The 16,804-nt window shown below is 35.4% G+C and overlaps 2 pseudogenes; both read left to right on the top strand.

The window, feature by feature from the left end:
* The window catches only part of LOC145157645 (uncharacterized), a 39,607-nt pseudogene extending 32,389 nt beyond the window's left edge, over positions 1–7,218 (top strand).
* A 2,762-nt stretch (positions 7,219–9,980) lies between these two features.
* On the top strand, positions 9,981–12,180 carry LOC145157644 (uncharacterized; annotated as a pseudogene).
* The last annotated feature ends 4,624 nt before the right edge of the window (positions 12,181–16,804 follow it).

Raw genomic sequence — 16,804 nt, 5'->3', positions numbered from 1 at the left:
TCATCTCTGTTGGTGCTAATCGGTATCGTGCTTTCACTAGTGGTGTCGTTCCTGGTAACAAGTCTATTCGAAACTCTACTTATCTATCAGGGGGCAATCCAGGAAGATCTTCGGGAAAGACTTCTGGATAATCACACACCACTGGTATACCTTGTATCTCCTTCTTTTCCTTCTTAGCATCGATCACAAATACCAAATATGATGTGCATCCTTTGGATAAAGATTTTCTGTCTTTCATTAGAGAAATGATTCCAGAATTCACTCGACGTTTGTCCCCGTACACCATAAATGACTCTTTTCCAGGCGGGTTTACCCTCACAATCTTCTTCTTGCACAATATTTCAGCATCATTGGCGCTAAGCCAATCCATTCCCAATACGATGTCGAAACCATTCAGCTCAATGGGTAACAACTCCTCATGGAATTTGTTTCCATTCAAGTCGATGACGATATTTTTAATACAGTCGCTAATAGGCACGAATTTGCCACTAGCAACTTCTACAACTAGGGCATCATCAAGTTTTTCTACAGGCAACGCTAGTCTTCTACCAAATTTATGTGATATAAAGGAGTAATTTTCTCCGGAATCAAACAATATATTGGCAGACAATCCATTTACAAGAAAAGTACCTGATGCGACATCCGATGCCTCCTTCGCGGCTTCCAGCATCATTTGGAAAGCTCTTGCCTTCGGCTTCGGTGGAACATTGTCCCTTGCTGCCTCCTTTTTCTTTGGGCAGTCCCTGGAGATGTGCCCTTCCTCATTACACCCATAGCAAACTTTCTTGTTAAAGGTGCACTCATTGTCATAGTGCCCGGTCCTTCCATATTTAAAACAAGTTACCTCCTCGCCACATTTCCCAGTATCTTTCTTCTTACACTTGTCACACCACTTGGCTTCACTTCCTCCTCCTAACTTCCTCAAACCAGACTTCGTGAACTTTCCCTTTTTGTTGGATTTTGACGACCCCTCAAACTTCCTTTTCTCACCGACCTCCGCCCTCTCCAGATCCTTTTCCCTTATCTGGGTCTCAACATTCTTGGCTGCTCTAACGGCCGCCTTCAATGTGCTTGCCATCTTGACTGTTGGGGCAAAGTCGGCTGGCAATCCGTTAGCAAATTTCTCTATCTTAGCAAGTTCAGTCGGCACCAAGTATGGAAATAACTTCATCTTCTCGGTGAATGCAACATCATAGTCATCAATGCTCATTTTCCCCTTCTTCAAATTCTGGAATTCATTGTTGAGGTCGATCAGATCCATTTCTGAGCAGTACTTCATCTTCAACTGCTCCAAGAACGTTTCCCAAGACATCTTCAAAGCTTCTCCTTGTGGCATCCTATCTGCCAGCAACTTCCACCAGCTTAAAACCCCAGTCTTCAGCTGTCTGACCGCAAAGACGGTTTTCTGATTGTCGCTACAGTTGCAGCTTTCAAACACCATCTCTATCTCGGAGATCCAATCCATAATCTCAACAGGCTTTGGGCTTCCCGAAAGACTTGGGGGTTTGGGACTCAAGAAGTTCTTATACATACGTCCATCTCTGTTGTTCCTCCTTTCTAGTTCATTCCTTTCCACCACTAGGGGTTCCTCTCGACTGACAGTGCGGTTGTCATTTCCTTCCTCTGACTGTCCGTCACCCAGTTCTGGTTGTTCAACAAGAATCGAAGGTTCATCCCTGTTATTCAGTAACAGTTGCCTCATCTCTTCTCTTTGTTCAGCCAACATCGCCTGAATCATGGTTCGAACTCCAGCCATCGTTACTGGCTCTGGAGCAGCTTCTACAATCGGCACATGTTTGATCGCTTGGGGATGAGGCTGCTGATTCCTATTTTCATTTGCATTTCCAGCTCCACTTTGGGTTTTTGCCATTTCGATCTATGTACCAAATTAGACTTCCAATGTTACCATTGTCCCTATCCATGGAAGTTTGAGAAATAGATCTTCCTTCCATATTTGCTTGACTATTTCGCCAAATCATTTATGATTCAGCAGCAATAAGCAAATAAGAAATATCTATTAGGGTCATGTCGTGATCTGTCACATAGTAGTCTTTAACAAACTTACTATATAACTCAGGAAGTGACTAAAGAACCCAGTCAATAGCCAACTTCCTTGGTACACCGACACCCAACATTCTCAACTTGTCAAAGTGTGACTTCATTCCTAAGACATGAGTGCACACATGACTTCCATTTTTATGTTTTATTGTGAGTAGGGATTGAGTGTTCTTGAACTTTTCAAGTCTTCGAGCTTGTGGGTCAGGGAGAATAATTGAAGGAGGAGGAGGAAGTGAAATATGATTTCCATGAGATTTGGGAAGATCATTGTTGCCTAAACCAAACATCTCTAATGGGAGAAATTCAAGTGAGTTGATTTAAGTTCTTAATAGAACACCCAATATGAAATATTAAGGCTAGGACCCAACAACCTATTTTATAACTTGGAAGAGGGATGCCGTAATCTAAGCTATAAAATATTTGAAGGTAGATGAATGACGATTCACCAATTTCCACCATGAAAAACGAAATGTAATTAAGTTTTAATTGGATTTGAAACTCCTTGATCTTTTGAGATTCATTGAACTTTTCAATGGCATGTTTCAATCTCGATTGTGCCCTCTCAAGTTTTGTGACTGGGATGCCGAGGATCATAAAACAATGTGTGAATAACCATGCAAATATACTTGGTACCCTTAATATTTATCACTCAATCGATGTGTCAGTTAACCACACGCGCTCCACCGATACTATAATAAATATTAAGTTACCCTTTGCCTACTTTGTTAAATCCAGGTTAGTGTGCCGGTTAACCACACACGCTCCACTAACGAATTAAGTAAAGTGAAAAGTGTAATTTCATGGGTTAGCACTAAATTCACATTTTCCTAAGTAACTAAGATTGGGAATTTATAAATGTTTAGTTACTTAGTATTTACCATTAATAATTTTAATGAAGGGAGAATTATAGTCCTTGTCCTACCCGTTCGGCTAACGACCCTCCACCGGTCAAGGAAGCGGTGGGTGAGAGTGGACACCCATTAAACTGTCATTTTATTGGCAGTAACCTTATACCCCCTTATAGACCGGCTTCGTGAATGAGGTCTACTAATGGTAAGACGACTTGCTCTTATACATATAATATATTAAACTTTTAATATTATAATAGTATAAGGGTGTATTTTAGACATTTAAAATACTTGGTGGTTTAATCTATTCATTAAACTAAACTTTTAATTTAATTAAACTCAAACCATATATTTATTTATGGATTTAATAATACTCTTTTAATTAAACGCTTTAATTAACTATTAATAAAGTCCATGTAACAACCCAAAATACGACCCAAAAATTTTTGTTTAAATATTGCTAAAAGATAACAATCATCCATGACATATAATGAAACCGTACGTCACAATTTTCAAAAGTTATAATAGATGTGTCATAACAAGAAAAATCTGTCACATATCATAGTATTTGAAACAAACTCCCAGGATAAAAGAACTGAAGCGGTGGTGTGTGCGATGCCATCATCCCGAGCTCTTCCCTTTACTAGCGGAAGTACCTGAAACCAAAACTGAAAACAGTAAGCACGAAGCTTAGTGAGCTCCCCCAAAATATCACATACCATACAACAACATATAAACACATATTGGGCCTTGCCCACTGCATCGGACCGAGGTCCGAAAACTGCATCGGACCGAAGTCCGGAACTAACCAGGGCCTTGCCCTCTACATCGGACCGGAGTCCGGAAACTTCATCGGACCGAAGTCCGGAAACTAACCAGGGCCTTGCCCTCTGCATCAGACCGAAGTCCGGAAACTGCATCGGACCGAAGTCCGGAAACTGACTGGGACCTTGTCCCCTGCATCGGACCGAAGTCCGGAAACTGACTGAGCATAACATAGCATAACATAAACATATCAACTAGCATAAGCACATACACTGCATACTGCATCGGACCGAAGTCCGGAACACATAACACAACATGCTTGAATCACAAAGACATCAAGCAACTAACTACTGCAACGGACTGAGATCCGGAACTACTGCTAACTATACGGGCCGGCATTGTGGCCTTAGACCCATTCCTACTGAAAGGAAACTCACCTGGTACTGCTGGCTGCTGGGATGTTAACTCTACAAGTGGCTGACTGCTGCTCCGGAGCTGTCCGGCTATAATTCCCGAAAACATAGATCAGATACTCATAAACGTCCTTAGGGTCAAATGACTGTTTTACCCCTCGTCCCAAGTCAACTCTTTGGTCAAAGTCAACTTCTAGTTGACCGGACGCGGCGAGTCAGGGCGCAGACTCGCCGAGTCCCTCAATTACTACTCTGACTCTAACTCACCGAGTCCCCTTCCCCACTCACTGATTCTCCCTGAACTCGCTAACGAAGGAAGACAGGGGAACTCGCGACTCGACTCGTCGATTTCGAAGAACAACTCGCCGAGTCCTAGCGTGCAGATCTCATACAATCGATTCCAATCCTTTCCAGGGCATCTAACTCGTAGATCTAAGCTCCTAGGACCATCTGAACACGTAAAGTTGCTAACTTTACGTGTAAATAGAAAGGAATGAAGCTATTTCACTCGAACTCCCCTTTACTCGGGAAACTCATCTGACTCGCCGAGTTGTATGAATAACTCGTCGAGTTCTAAGGCAATCTTCATCGGACTCGCCGAGTTGTTCATCCAACTCGTCGAGTTCCACGGCTATCTTCATATGACTCGCCGAGTCAACCTTGAGACTCGCCAAGTCCATTCAGTCCACTTTCCATACAGACCTGATTTGAGCCATGCAGCGACTCTAAATCACAGATCTAAGCTTCTAGGGCATGCTTATCACGTAAAGTAGCAAACTTTACGTGCATGCATGGCTTTAAAGGCTTCAAATGTCAAATCTAGGCTCTTAATGGGATTCTAAGCTCAAGAGGGACCTCAATCACGACCACAACTGAAACTTTACACTTCTAGAATGCAATGAGAGTCCAGATCTGAAGTATAACCCGATCACAAGGCTTTATCACAAGGGTTTTGGGGTTTTAGGGCTTAAAAGCCACAATTTGGGGACAAACAAGATCTACTAGATCAATAAGCAAGATGGAGACTTTATTACCAGAAAAGATGACCACAATTGAGTGTGTTCTGGATCTATTTCCTCTTCCTTGGACTCTTCAACCTTCTCCTTCTTCTATTTGCTCCAAAATTCCTTCACAAGGTCACAAACACTCATAAACACTTTAAGGGGGCTAGGGTTTGATGAAAGATGCTCTGAGGGTGATGGAGGCGAGGCTGGGGGTGGATAAATGAGTTTAAATAGGGTGCAAACCCTTAAAATTAGGGCTTCATCCAGACAGACGGACTCACCGAGTCGGCATAACGACTCGCCGAGTCACCAACTTAAACGCGTGATTCCCCCGTCTCTACTCGACGAGTCGGGCTACAGACTCGTCGAGTACCCTTTAAGAAAAGAAAATACTTATAAAACACATACCGGAAAATGAGGCGTTACAGTCCATAAGAGTTAATTTGAACTATTCAACAAAACATCATAATTCCAATTATTAAATTCAAAATTAAAACCATTTAATTAATTGTTTAAGTTATGAACCCAAGAGTTTTAGAATTCAATTCTTTTTTTTCATAAAAAACTTTTTTCAAATTCCAAAACTTGAGGGCAAGTTTTATAACTCTTGAAAACTTTTGGATTCCATAACTTATGAAGTTAAATGCTTGTTTTATGATGAAAATTTTCATGTTCCACAACTTAAGAACAAGTTATGGAATTCTTTAAAACATTAGCACCAAGTTTTGTAACTCCATAAAAACTTTGAATCAATTTTTTTTTTAAAAAAACTTTCATATCCATAACTTATGGAAGTTTCAAAACTCTTAAGATCACAACTTAAAAAAAAAAAACTTTTGAGCTCCAAAATTTTATGACAAAATTTGTAACTCCTTAAAACATTTAGATCAAACTTTTAAAACTAACAAAATAATCATATCATTTTATCTTTTACTAAATTTGACCTAATTCAACTCATATAGCAAATGATTCAAATTTTACAAATAATTAGTTTTTCACAAAACAATTAATTATCTTAAAATTTGACAAACATCATGTTTTTCTTCCTTTTTTTTCAACTTTGAAAATCAAACATTTGCATGAATATAACAGAAAACAACCCATGGCTCTGATACCACTGTTGGGTTTTAGTATACTACAACATCCTATGGTGCACATACAACCCTGAATACCTTGGATCTATGTTTTCTCTATTATACATGCAAATATGAAGTTTCCAAGGTATTACCCTATACTAGCGTACAAATATCATATACTTGGGTAATATAAGAAGTCAGAATACATACCTCTTGATGTAGCTTGACTCCATTAGGCTTCAGTGCCTAGTTCCCCAAGTGTGACACCTCAAACGGTTTACACAACACCATGAACATCTTGGAATAACCATGAGAGAAGATTCTTATGCTCAAATCGGCTAGCCCTCCATAACATGCACTTGTGCCAATTTCTTGAGCTGAAGAGGTTCTTATATAGTGTGCACATTAGGATTCCACCATGTAACTCATGAATTTACCTATTCCTTATGCTCCATGGGTTTTAACCTCCATGGAGTATCCATGGGTCACCACATGGGTTAAACCCAATATACGAAATCATGGATCATAAGCCCACATATATAAGAAGGAATGATTTACACAATCAATCCCCATATATTTAATTAGTCTCTTTTTGATCACTCAATTAAGTCCAAATTAATTCTTGATCAATACTAATTAAATAATATGATTTCATATTAATATATTAGAACTTATAATATATAAATATGTCACAAATATCCTCATCTCATAAAAGGTCTATCCAAATGTCCCGATCTCATGCAACCCAAATGGACCATGTCGGGTCGGGTCAAGTACATACCAAATATAGTTATGGACTTAGACATTAATCCAACATGATTATGATGGTGCTTTTTGTGTTTTTAAAGAGATGTTAGAGAGACCAATTGGGCCTGATTTGGTTGTTTTAAGTGGGTTGTGTAAAGGGTTTTCAAAAGCTTGGAAATATAGATTGGTTATGGATCTAGTAAGCGAGCTTGATAATAGGTGTTTTAGTTATGAACGTTATGAGAAAGTTAAAAGCATTATTTGTGACTCTAACAATGAAGGTAAAGAACTTGAAGAAAATGTGTAAGTTGATTTTTTTAATCATGACAAAAATGAATCCGAATACAGAATGTGTGTGGGAGAAAATAATGCGTTATACGTCGTAATGTATATTCAATAAAGCTTTAAAAGTTTTTGATGTATATCGAATTAAACTTTGATATTTATGTTATCTATATATATACTTCTATACATCTATATCTATATCTATATCTATACATCTATACAATTATATAAAGCATATTGCTTCTTTCTTGAATTTTTAAGAGGCATAAGTTTCACTTCTTAATGTACACATCAACTTTGTATATAAACTACTATGTGGCCATGATCCTTAAAGTAATCACTCCAATCTATATAGCTTGCTAAGCTGAACTCTATAAATAGTTTTGAAGTAGCAGAAATAAAGATTGTGTAAGTAGCAATTGACTTTATTATTATTTTATTTTCAAAAGTTTATGTTTATATTCTACCATATACACAAATTACAATGCTATTTATGGTTACGTCTGTTTTAGATACGAAAGAGGAATGGGTCGTGAAGGTTGTGCAATCATTGTTGTAGTTTTCTTGGTCTTGATAGATTAGTACTCTATATATTAAAGATAATAATATTTTGCAAATTTTAGTTTTATTTCACAATAAATTATTAGTTTTATCGAAATTGGTAGTTATTACTTGTATAATCTTGATGTATAAAGTATATGTGTTGTTTTATATAGATCACACCCCCATTTTGAACACATATGTGTTCTTTTATTTATATGTGTTATTGTGAGGAGGTTTAAAAATTATATTAGTTGATTATTTGAGACTTGAGAGCTCTTAGCTGTTCAGGATATTGATAGTTAAAAAATTAGTAACTTCAATTTTGTAATCTTTCATGCATTTGGTTCATAGGATATTGAGTAATTGAATGTAATTTAATTTGTTCAATGTTTCTAACTATATAAAATTACGTATTTTATTTTGTTTGGGTAGATGGACTTCCATTTACCCTTTCATTTTATTGATTTAGAAGAAATTTTGGGTTAGAAATTAAATATTAAATATCTTTGATCTTTTTTTTGAAACAACAATGAAATCTTTGTTGATGTTTGGATTGATTGTGATAAATAAATAATAAGATTAAAATTTATTAATAGATAAAAGATATAGCATCTTAATTACTTTTCATTTTTAATTATTTTTTTGTCAAAGAAAAAAAATAATAAGTTAAATATTTTGTGGAACACCTTTGTTAATTTTATTAAAATAGTCAATTTAAGCTTTATAAAAATAAATGATATCTATCGATGGGTAGAGATCCTCACACGGTAACTTTTCCTTATAGACAAAATATTTATGTTTTATTAAGTTGTGCAATACAAATATTTAAAACGTAAATACCAATATTTAAAAGATAAATAGTTATATAAAAATCACTCTTTACCTATCCATTATATATCTTTTTAGCTGGTTAGTGTTAATTTTTTCTTTTGTAATGTGTTATCGACTTTTCATTCAATTGATTTCAACATACAACATAATACATATGCACAATAATAACTATTAGTTATCAGCGTTTTTATCTCAATGACTAATGTCTAAGAATAAAAAAACTTAAAGCGTTATATAAATTGAAATAGAAGTATAAATATAATGTACATATAAAAATCGATATTCACAATAATGACTACTATTAATTTATATGATTTTTGAAAAACTGACTATCATTTTTATTAACTTAGAAAATAATTTCAAAAGCGTAAACCACAAAAAATATTTTTTTTAAAAATAAGTAGATTATTTTTAATCGTTTATACTTTCCTATTTTTTATAATTTCAAAAAACGAGTCATTTTTTTATTCTCTTATCATGGGTCAGAAGACTATAATAGGTTTTCTGTCAACATTATTTTTATTGTCAAATTGAGCACCCCTAAATATAAAATAATAGTATATAATTTGGGAAGTAATGAAGGGGGCTAAATTGGCATTAAAAGAAACTTAATTTGTGAAGGTATCTAAGGTTAGGAAAGATAGGATAAAGTTCAATGTCTAGGGACTAATCCATAAAAATTCGTCCATAACCCCCCAACAAGAAAAAGTTCAAAGCCTAGGACCAAATTGGAATTACAAGAAACTTAATTTCTGAAGATACCTCCAAAAGTTTTTTTGCGACTGTTCTAGCCTTTACGCATGGATTAATGGAGTAATCTCAAAATTGATCCTTTGCATCGCTCGACAGCAACATAGGAAAAAAAAAAAGGCGAGGTAGGGTGGAGAAGGGAAGAACGAACTGAGAAGAGAGGAGGGGAAAGAAGGGTCTACAAGTGTTGATTCTTGAAGGTGTGTTGAGGTTGCGAAATCGTCACATACAATCCGGTAGTTCCTTGCTTTAACTCGTCTTTTGATTTCATGTTTCAATTGCTAGTGATTGGATTCAAGCAATCTCATTCTTCTTACTTCCAATCCTTGATATGTTATGTGATTAATCCCCAACCACGTTTTGTGTGTTTTTAATGGGTGATGGCTGTCAAAATATAGTTAAGAACACTCTCATATATGTGGTAATTGGTGAGTAAGGATTAGTTAGAATTGTAGAATAATTGTCTTTCTATTTTCTCTTTGGTATCTTCGTTCATGATTTCTTTTGCTCCAATTCTCATAGATTCTTTTGTGATGTTTTTCTATAAAAAGACCATGTTTTGAACCCTCCAAAAGGTCTTCAAAATAGTCCTTTAAGGTTTCATATGTGGCTTAATGGTGGAGGAAACTCAAGCCTTTAATGGTGTTTTTTCTTTTAGCAATGTATGAATCTGCAAGAAGTATTATGAGTTGGCTTGGTGATTGTGCAAAGGTATAAATTTTATATTTTTATAAGATAAGATTAATACGTTTATTGATTTTATAAATTTTGACAGGTTATAGTAGTGAAAAACAATCCAGTACAATGGACAACTCCTCTTGGGCTTCCTGTTGTTCAACCATACCGCAAATTAGGAAGACATCTTGTGAGTTATTTTAGTATGTCAAATTGTCAAGTAAATTCCCTGTATTTTGGCTTTTTTGCTAATATGAACCAGGACTTTTTTGTTGTTTTTTTGAAATGTGTAGATTAAGACATATCTTCAAGTTTTGACACTACAACGAGAAACCGATAAGGTTATACCTGCAACCTTTTCTTTATTACGCTAAATGCAAGAAAAATAACTTTTTTTTGTTATAAAAGGTAATGGTGAAAAGACAAAGAACAGCCTTTCCTCCTCACTTTGTCCACTCTCTTGATGGGTCCCACATGGTGATGACAGTCGTTGCTTGTAAAGAGGCTGGCTTAAGTTTTGCAGGTTCAAAATTATTATTATTTCATTTTATTTCTCCGTTTTTTTTACCATTAGAAATATATATATATATATTAAAATCCTATTTCAACTCTGCTTGATTCAGCCATGAAAAACCGTAATTCTACTCTCCTTAGAAGTAAATGGAGTCCTATTGCATTACCCCCATAGAACTATCCTTGAACCCAAAGGTTAAGATCTTGATTACATCAACATAGCTTACAGTCATCTTCTTCACTCTGATTGGGCTAAGCTAGATAAATTATTAACCAAATCTAATTCATTACGATTGAAGCACATTCTGTTAAAGCTTCAAAACGACTACGTCATTTCCCTAAAATTCTTCAAATGGATTGAGCTTCACAACCCTAGTTTACTCACCCTCGAAACAAATTCCATCATCCTCCATATCCTCACCAAGAATCGTAAATTTGTGTCAGTTGAATCCATTTTAAAGAAGATCATCGTTTCTTGTTCTTGTGACGTAAACCTCCATTCTAAGCTCTTCGATGCTGTTCTTCACTCTTATCGAATGTGTGATTCCACTCCTCGTGTTTTCGATGCCTTTTTCAAAATGTATGCACAGATGAAGCAGCTCAGGAATGCAACATATACATTTTGTCGTATGAAGGAATACGGATTTCTTCCCACCATTGAATCATGTAACATGTATATGAGTTCACTGCTTAGTTTCAATCGAGCAGACATCGCGATACCATTTTACAACCAAATGAGAAGATCCAAGATCACAATCAATGTGTTCACTCTCAACATGGTGATGAATGCTTATGTTCAATTAGGGAAACTAGAGAATGCAGTCCAAGTGTTCGATGAAATGCAATGTATGGGAATGAACCCTTTTGTCTCCTCCTATAATACATTGATCACTGCATACATCAACCAAGGCCTTTTAACAACCGCAATCAAGTTGAAACTTACAATGGAGAAGAATGGAATCAGCCCAAATGCCATAACTTACAACACAATAATACATGGATTCTGTAAAGAAGGCAAACTACATGATGCTTTTAAAGTTTTCCATGAAATGAAAAGGTTAAATGTGGATCCTAATACTGTAACTTACAACACATTAATCACTACATGTTCCCAATCAGGTAAAATCGAAAAGGGTAATCAGATTTTGAAAAAATGATAAGAACCGGGGTCAAACCTGATATTTTGACTTATAACGCATTGTTGTTGGGACGTTGTAACGAAGGAAAAACCAAGAAAGTTGCTTATTTGGTTAAAGAACTTGATAAAAAAGAAATTAGTACCAAATTCTTCAACATTTTCTGCCCTAAATAAAGCCCAATGTCCTCGAAAGAGCCCAGATCGTAGTTTTCAACTTTACAAAATCATAGTGAAAAGTAATTGTCGTCCAAATGAAGATACTGTGAAGATGTTGATTTATCATTCTTGCAAACGGATGATTATGATGGTGCTTTTGGTGTTTTTAAAGAGATGTTAGAGAGGCCTATTGGGCCTAATTTGGTTGTTTTGAGTGGGTTGTGTAAGGGGTTTTCAAAAGATTGGAAAGAAATATTGCTTATTGATCTATTAAGCGAGGTTGATAATGGGTGTTTTAGTTATGAACGTTATGAGAAAGTTAAAAGCATTATTTGTGACTCTAACAATGAAGGTAAAGAACTTGAAGAAAATGTGTAAGTTGATTTATTCAATCATGACTGAAATGAATCCGAATACAGAATGTGTGTGGGAGCAAATAATGCGTTATACTTCATAATGTATATTCAATAAAGCTTTAAAAGTTTTTGATGTATATCGAATTAAACTTTGATATTTGTGTTATCTATATCTATACTTCTATACATCTATATCCATATCTATATCTATACATCTATACAATTATATAAAGCATATTGCTTCTTTCTTGAATTTTTAAGTGGAATAAGTTTCACTTCTTAATGTACACATCAACTATGTATATAAACTACTATGTGGCCATGATCCTTAAAGTAATCACTCCAATCTATATAGCTTGCTAAGCTGAACTCTATAAATAGTTTTGAAGTGGCAGAAATAAAGATTGTGTAAGTAGCAATTGACTTTTTTATTATTTTATTTTCAAAAGTTTATGTTTATATTCTACCATATACACAAATTACAATGCTATTAATGGTTACGTCTGTTTTAGATACGAAAGAGGAATGGGTCGTGAAGGTTGTGCAATCATGGTTGTAGTTTTCTTGGTCTTGATAGATTTGTACTTTATATATTAAAGATAATAATATTTTGCAAATTTTAGTTTTATTTCACAATAAATTATTAGTTTTATCGAAATTGGTAGTTATTACTTGTATAATCTTGATGTATAAAGTATACGTGTTGTTTTATTTAGATCACACCCCATTTTCAACACATATGTGTTCTTTTATTTACATGTGTTACTCTGAGGAGGTTTAAAAATTATATTAGTTGATTATTTGAGACTTGAGAGCTCTTAGCTGTTGAGGACATTGATAGTTAAAGAATTAATAACTTCAATTTTGTAATCTTTCATGCATTTGGTTCATAGGAAATTGAATAATTGAATGTAATTTAATTTGTTCAATGTTTCTAACTATATAAAATTACGTATTTTATTTTGTTTGGGTAGATGGACTTCCATATACCCTTTCATTTTATTGATTTAGAAGAAATTTTGGGTTAGAAATTAAATATTAAATATCTTTGATCTTTTTTTTGAAACAACAATGAAATCTTTGTTGATGTTTGGATTGATTGTGATAAAAAAATAATAAGATTAGAATTTATTAATAGATAAAAGATATAGCATCTTAATTACTTTTCATTTTTAATTATTTTTTTGTCAAAAAAAATAATAAGTTAAATATTTTGTGGAACACCTTTGTTAATTTTTGTTAAAATAGTCAATTTAAGCTTTATAAAAATAAATGATATCTATCGATGGGTAGAGATCCTTACATGGTAACTTTTCCATATAGACAAACTATTTATGTTTTATTAAGTTGTGCAATACAAATATTTAAAACGTAAATACCAATATTTAAAACATAAATAGTTATATACAAATCACTCTTTATCTATCCTTTATATATCTTTTTAGCTGGTTAGTGGTAATTTTTTCTTTTGTAATGTGTTATCGACTTTTCATTCAACTGATTTCAGCATACAACTTAATACAAATGCACAATAATAACTATTAGTTATCATCGTTTTTATCCAAATGACTAATGTTTAAGAATAAAAAAACTTAAAGCGTTATATAAATTGAAATTGAACTATAAATATAATGTACATATAAAAATCGATATTCACAATAATGACTACTATTAATTTATATGATTTTTGAAAAACTGACTATCATTTTTATTAACTTAGAAAATAATTTCAAAAGCATAAACCACAAAAAATATTTTTTTTTAAAAATACGTAGATTATTTTTAATCGTTTATACTTTCCTATTTTTTATAATTTTAAAATATGAGTCATTTTTTTATTCTCTTATCATGGGTCAGAAGACTATAATAGGTTTTCTGTCAACATTATTTTTATTGTCAAATTGAGCACCCCTAAATATAAAACAATAGTATATAATTTGTGAAGTAATGAAGGGGGCTAAATTGGTATTAAAAGAAACTTAATTTGTGAAGGTATCTAAGGTTAGGAAAGATAGGATAAAGTTCAATGTCTAGGGACTAATCCTTAAAAATTCGTCCATAACTCCCCAACAAGAAAAAGTTCAAAGCCTAGGACCAAATTGGCATTACAAGAAAGTTAATTTGTGAAGATACCTCCAAAAGATTTTTTTGCGACAGTTCTAGCCTTTACGCACGGATTAATGGAGTAATCTCAAAATCAATCCTTTGCATCGTGTTAGTCCCTAAAATCTGTAGGATCTAAGCCAATGATCAATCAAGCATACAAAATCAAACAAGAAATGGAGTAGAAGATGAATCAAACTTGAGCTTGCATACAATTCAAACTTAGAATTGTCAGATACAACTCAACGGACCGAAAACTATCTTTTCGTCAACAACAAACTAAATGACACCTGACACACTATTTATACTAACCTGGACCGAAAACAGTTTTCGGTCAGGCAGACCGAAAACTGGTTTTCGGTCACTCCATATGTCTAGACCGAAAACCTCAAATAAACACAAACGACTCCAAAATACATTGTCAAAATCCCTAATTCATCTATACATGGATGCCTAGCCCAAACCATAAATAATGGCCCTTCAATCTCCCCCTTGGTTTGAGGCTAGCATGAATTAGTCTTTATCAACAATCAGCACATCCTTCCCGTCCATCGCCCCACTCCAAATTTCTTTCTCAATGATCTCAGCAACCTTTGAAGTATATTCTTTTGTAGCACACTCAAAGATCTCCTCATCTACCTTGATTTGAAACAAAGATAAGTGATGAATGTCCCATTTCCCAAATTAGAGCAAATCATTTTTATCAAACAAACGAAAGGAGCCGTTTGGAAAGTTGATGACCGCGGTTGCTGTTGTTTCATCATAAATCCAGCACAACATCTTCTCAAGAGATCTATCTTGAAAGTTTTGAAGAACAGGAACCTGCCTCAATTGTTTGGTGGGTGGCCACATCACGTTCCTGAAGGGTAAGTTGGTCTTTTGATCAATCACATCAGGATATTGCTTGATAAACGACTCAGCAATCTTCATGATTGGAAAACCCTTCTTAACATGGTCTTCTAGGAAGAGCTGGAAGTGTGAAGCTTTAGGGTCATTTCATGGATTTGCAAAAGGAGCCCTTGAAAGTTGAGTAAGATCTACCCTAGTCCATGATTCAAAATCATGAGTGTCCTGGTAGTATTCGATTTGATTGCTCTTTCGTTTCACCACCCACAGATTAAGTCTGTCATGAAAAGCCCAAGATACAATTCCTGATCTGTCTCCATAAGTAGTTCCAAATCTCTTCTTCTCAAGATCAGTGAGAGTGATCTTTGGCCGATTTGAAGGAGCATTCTGATCTGAACTCCTTTTAAACATCATTTGTTTCTTCTTGGAGGCTTCTCTTAGCTTTTTCTTCTTGATAGAGATGATGTGTGGAGCTTGAACTGGCTCTTTATCAAAACGATCAACAATTTGAGTTGTTCTTGGAGTGGAGGAATCACCAGGAGGGGCTTGAGATGGCTGCTCTACGCGAAGGATTTCCACTGAAGACTTAAATTTATCACCAAGTTCCTCAGTCAGCTTTAGTTTCAAGTCATAGTAGCATGCTGACAGGGCTCCAAGGTGAGTTTCAAGACTTGAAAGTTTGTTAGTCTTCAGTGACTTGTCTGCTTCAAGATCATCGACTCGAGAGATAAGCTGCATGTTTGTGGCCTCAAGATCAGCAATACGAGACTCGTGTTGACTAATCACAAGGTCCTTTTCTATGAGTTTCTGATTCAGCACACCTATCTCTTTTCTCAATTCAGACACAGTGGCATCATAATTTCCGGATATACCCTCCTCAAAAGATATTCCTTTTCCGCGAGAGGAGTGGGTTGGATTTAGTTGTTGAGCTAAATACATGGCTAGTCTCTCAGAGACATCATCATGATAAGGCCTTGGAGGAGATGAGCCCTGATTGGCAGACGAACCACCAGCTTCATGAATGGAGCTGGGACCTTCATGAGTAGGCATGGATGATGATGGGGCAACAACTGTAGATGGAGGAGTCACTGTGGTTTGAGTTTGGTCAGAAAATAGAACACCCACCATTGGATCTAATCTGCGACTTTTAATCGGGGGCTGGGTGGTCAGGTTTGTCTGGGTGTTACTTGAAGTTGGCTCAGATGTAGGAACAACATCACCGAGGGGAGGAATCCCTGAAGATGTGCCCATTTGAGTTGAATCAGCCTCTTGAACGGTAACCGAAGGCTCAGTTTCTTGATTCACAACTTTCTCCCATATCTCAGGTGTTGGATTGATACCATCATTGATACACTTGAACAATTCATCGAGTTCTTCATTCGACAACGGGTGCTCAGGTCCGGTAAAGTACGTCGAAATGTCAACTTGATCGAAACCAGACAGATCAAGATCTTCATAGTCATCTTCTTCTCCTTCTTCGGTTTCTGTGAGCTCTTCTGTGTTTCCCTCATCATAGTCACTCTGAACTACCACATTTGAAAGATCATGCTCCTCAGCGATAATGGCTGAAGGAGCAGCAGTTTCCTGTTCATGGTCTGATACATCAATAACATCATCGTTCTCATTCGCATGATCTGACGATGCTCGATCGGTTGATGTCTGTTCAGAAGATCCAAGAGATTCTGAGGAGTTGGGCA

This window comes from Lactuca virosa, chromosome 2 (assembly GCF_052849685.1).
Source record: "Lactuca virosa cultivar CGN04683 chromosome 2, Lactuca_virosa_CGN04683_v6, whole genome shotgun sequence".
Classification (NCBI taxonomy): domain Eukaryota; kingdom Viridiplantae; phylum Streptophyta; class Magnoliopsida; order Asterales; family Asteraceae; genus Lactuca; species Lactuca virosa.
The sequence above is the reverse complement of the archived record's forward strand: the minus strand, read 5'-3'. Positions and strand labels throughout refer to the sequence as shown.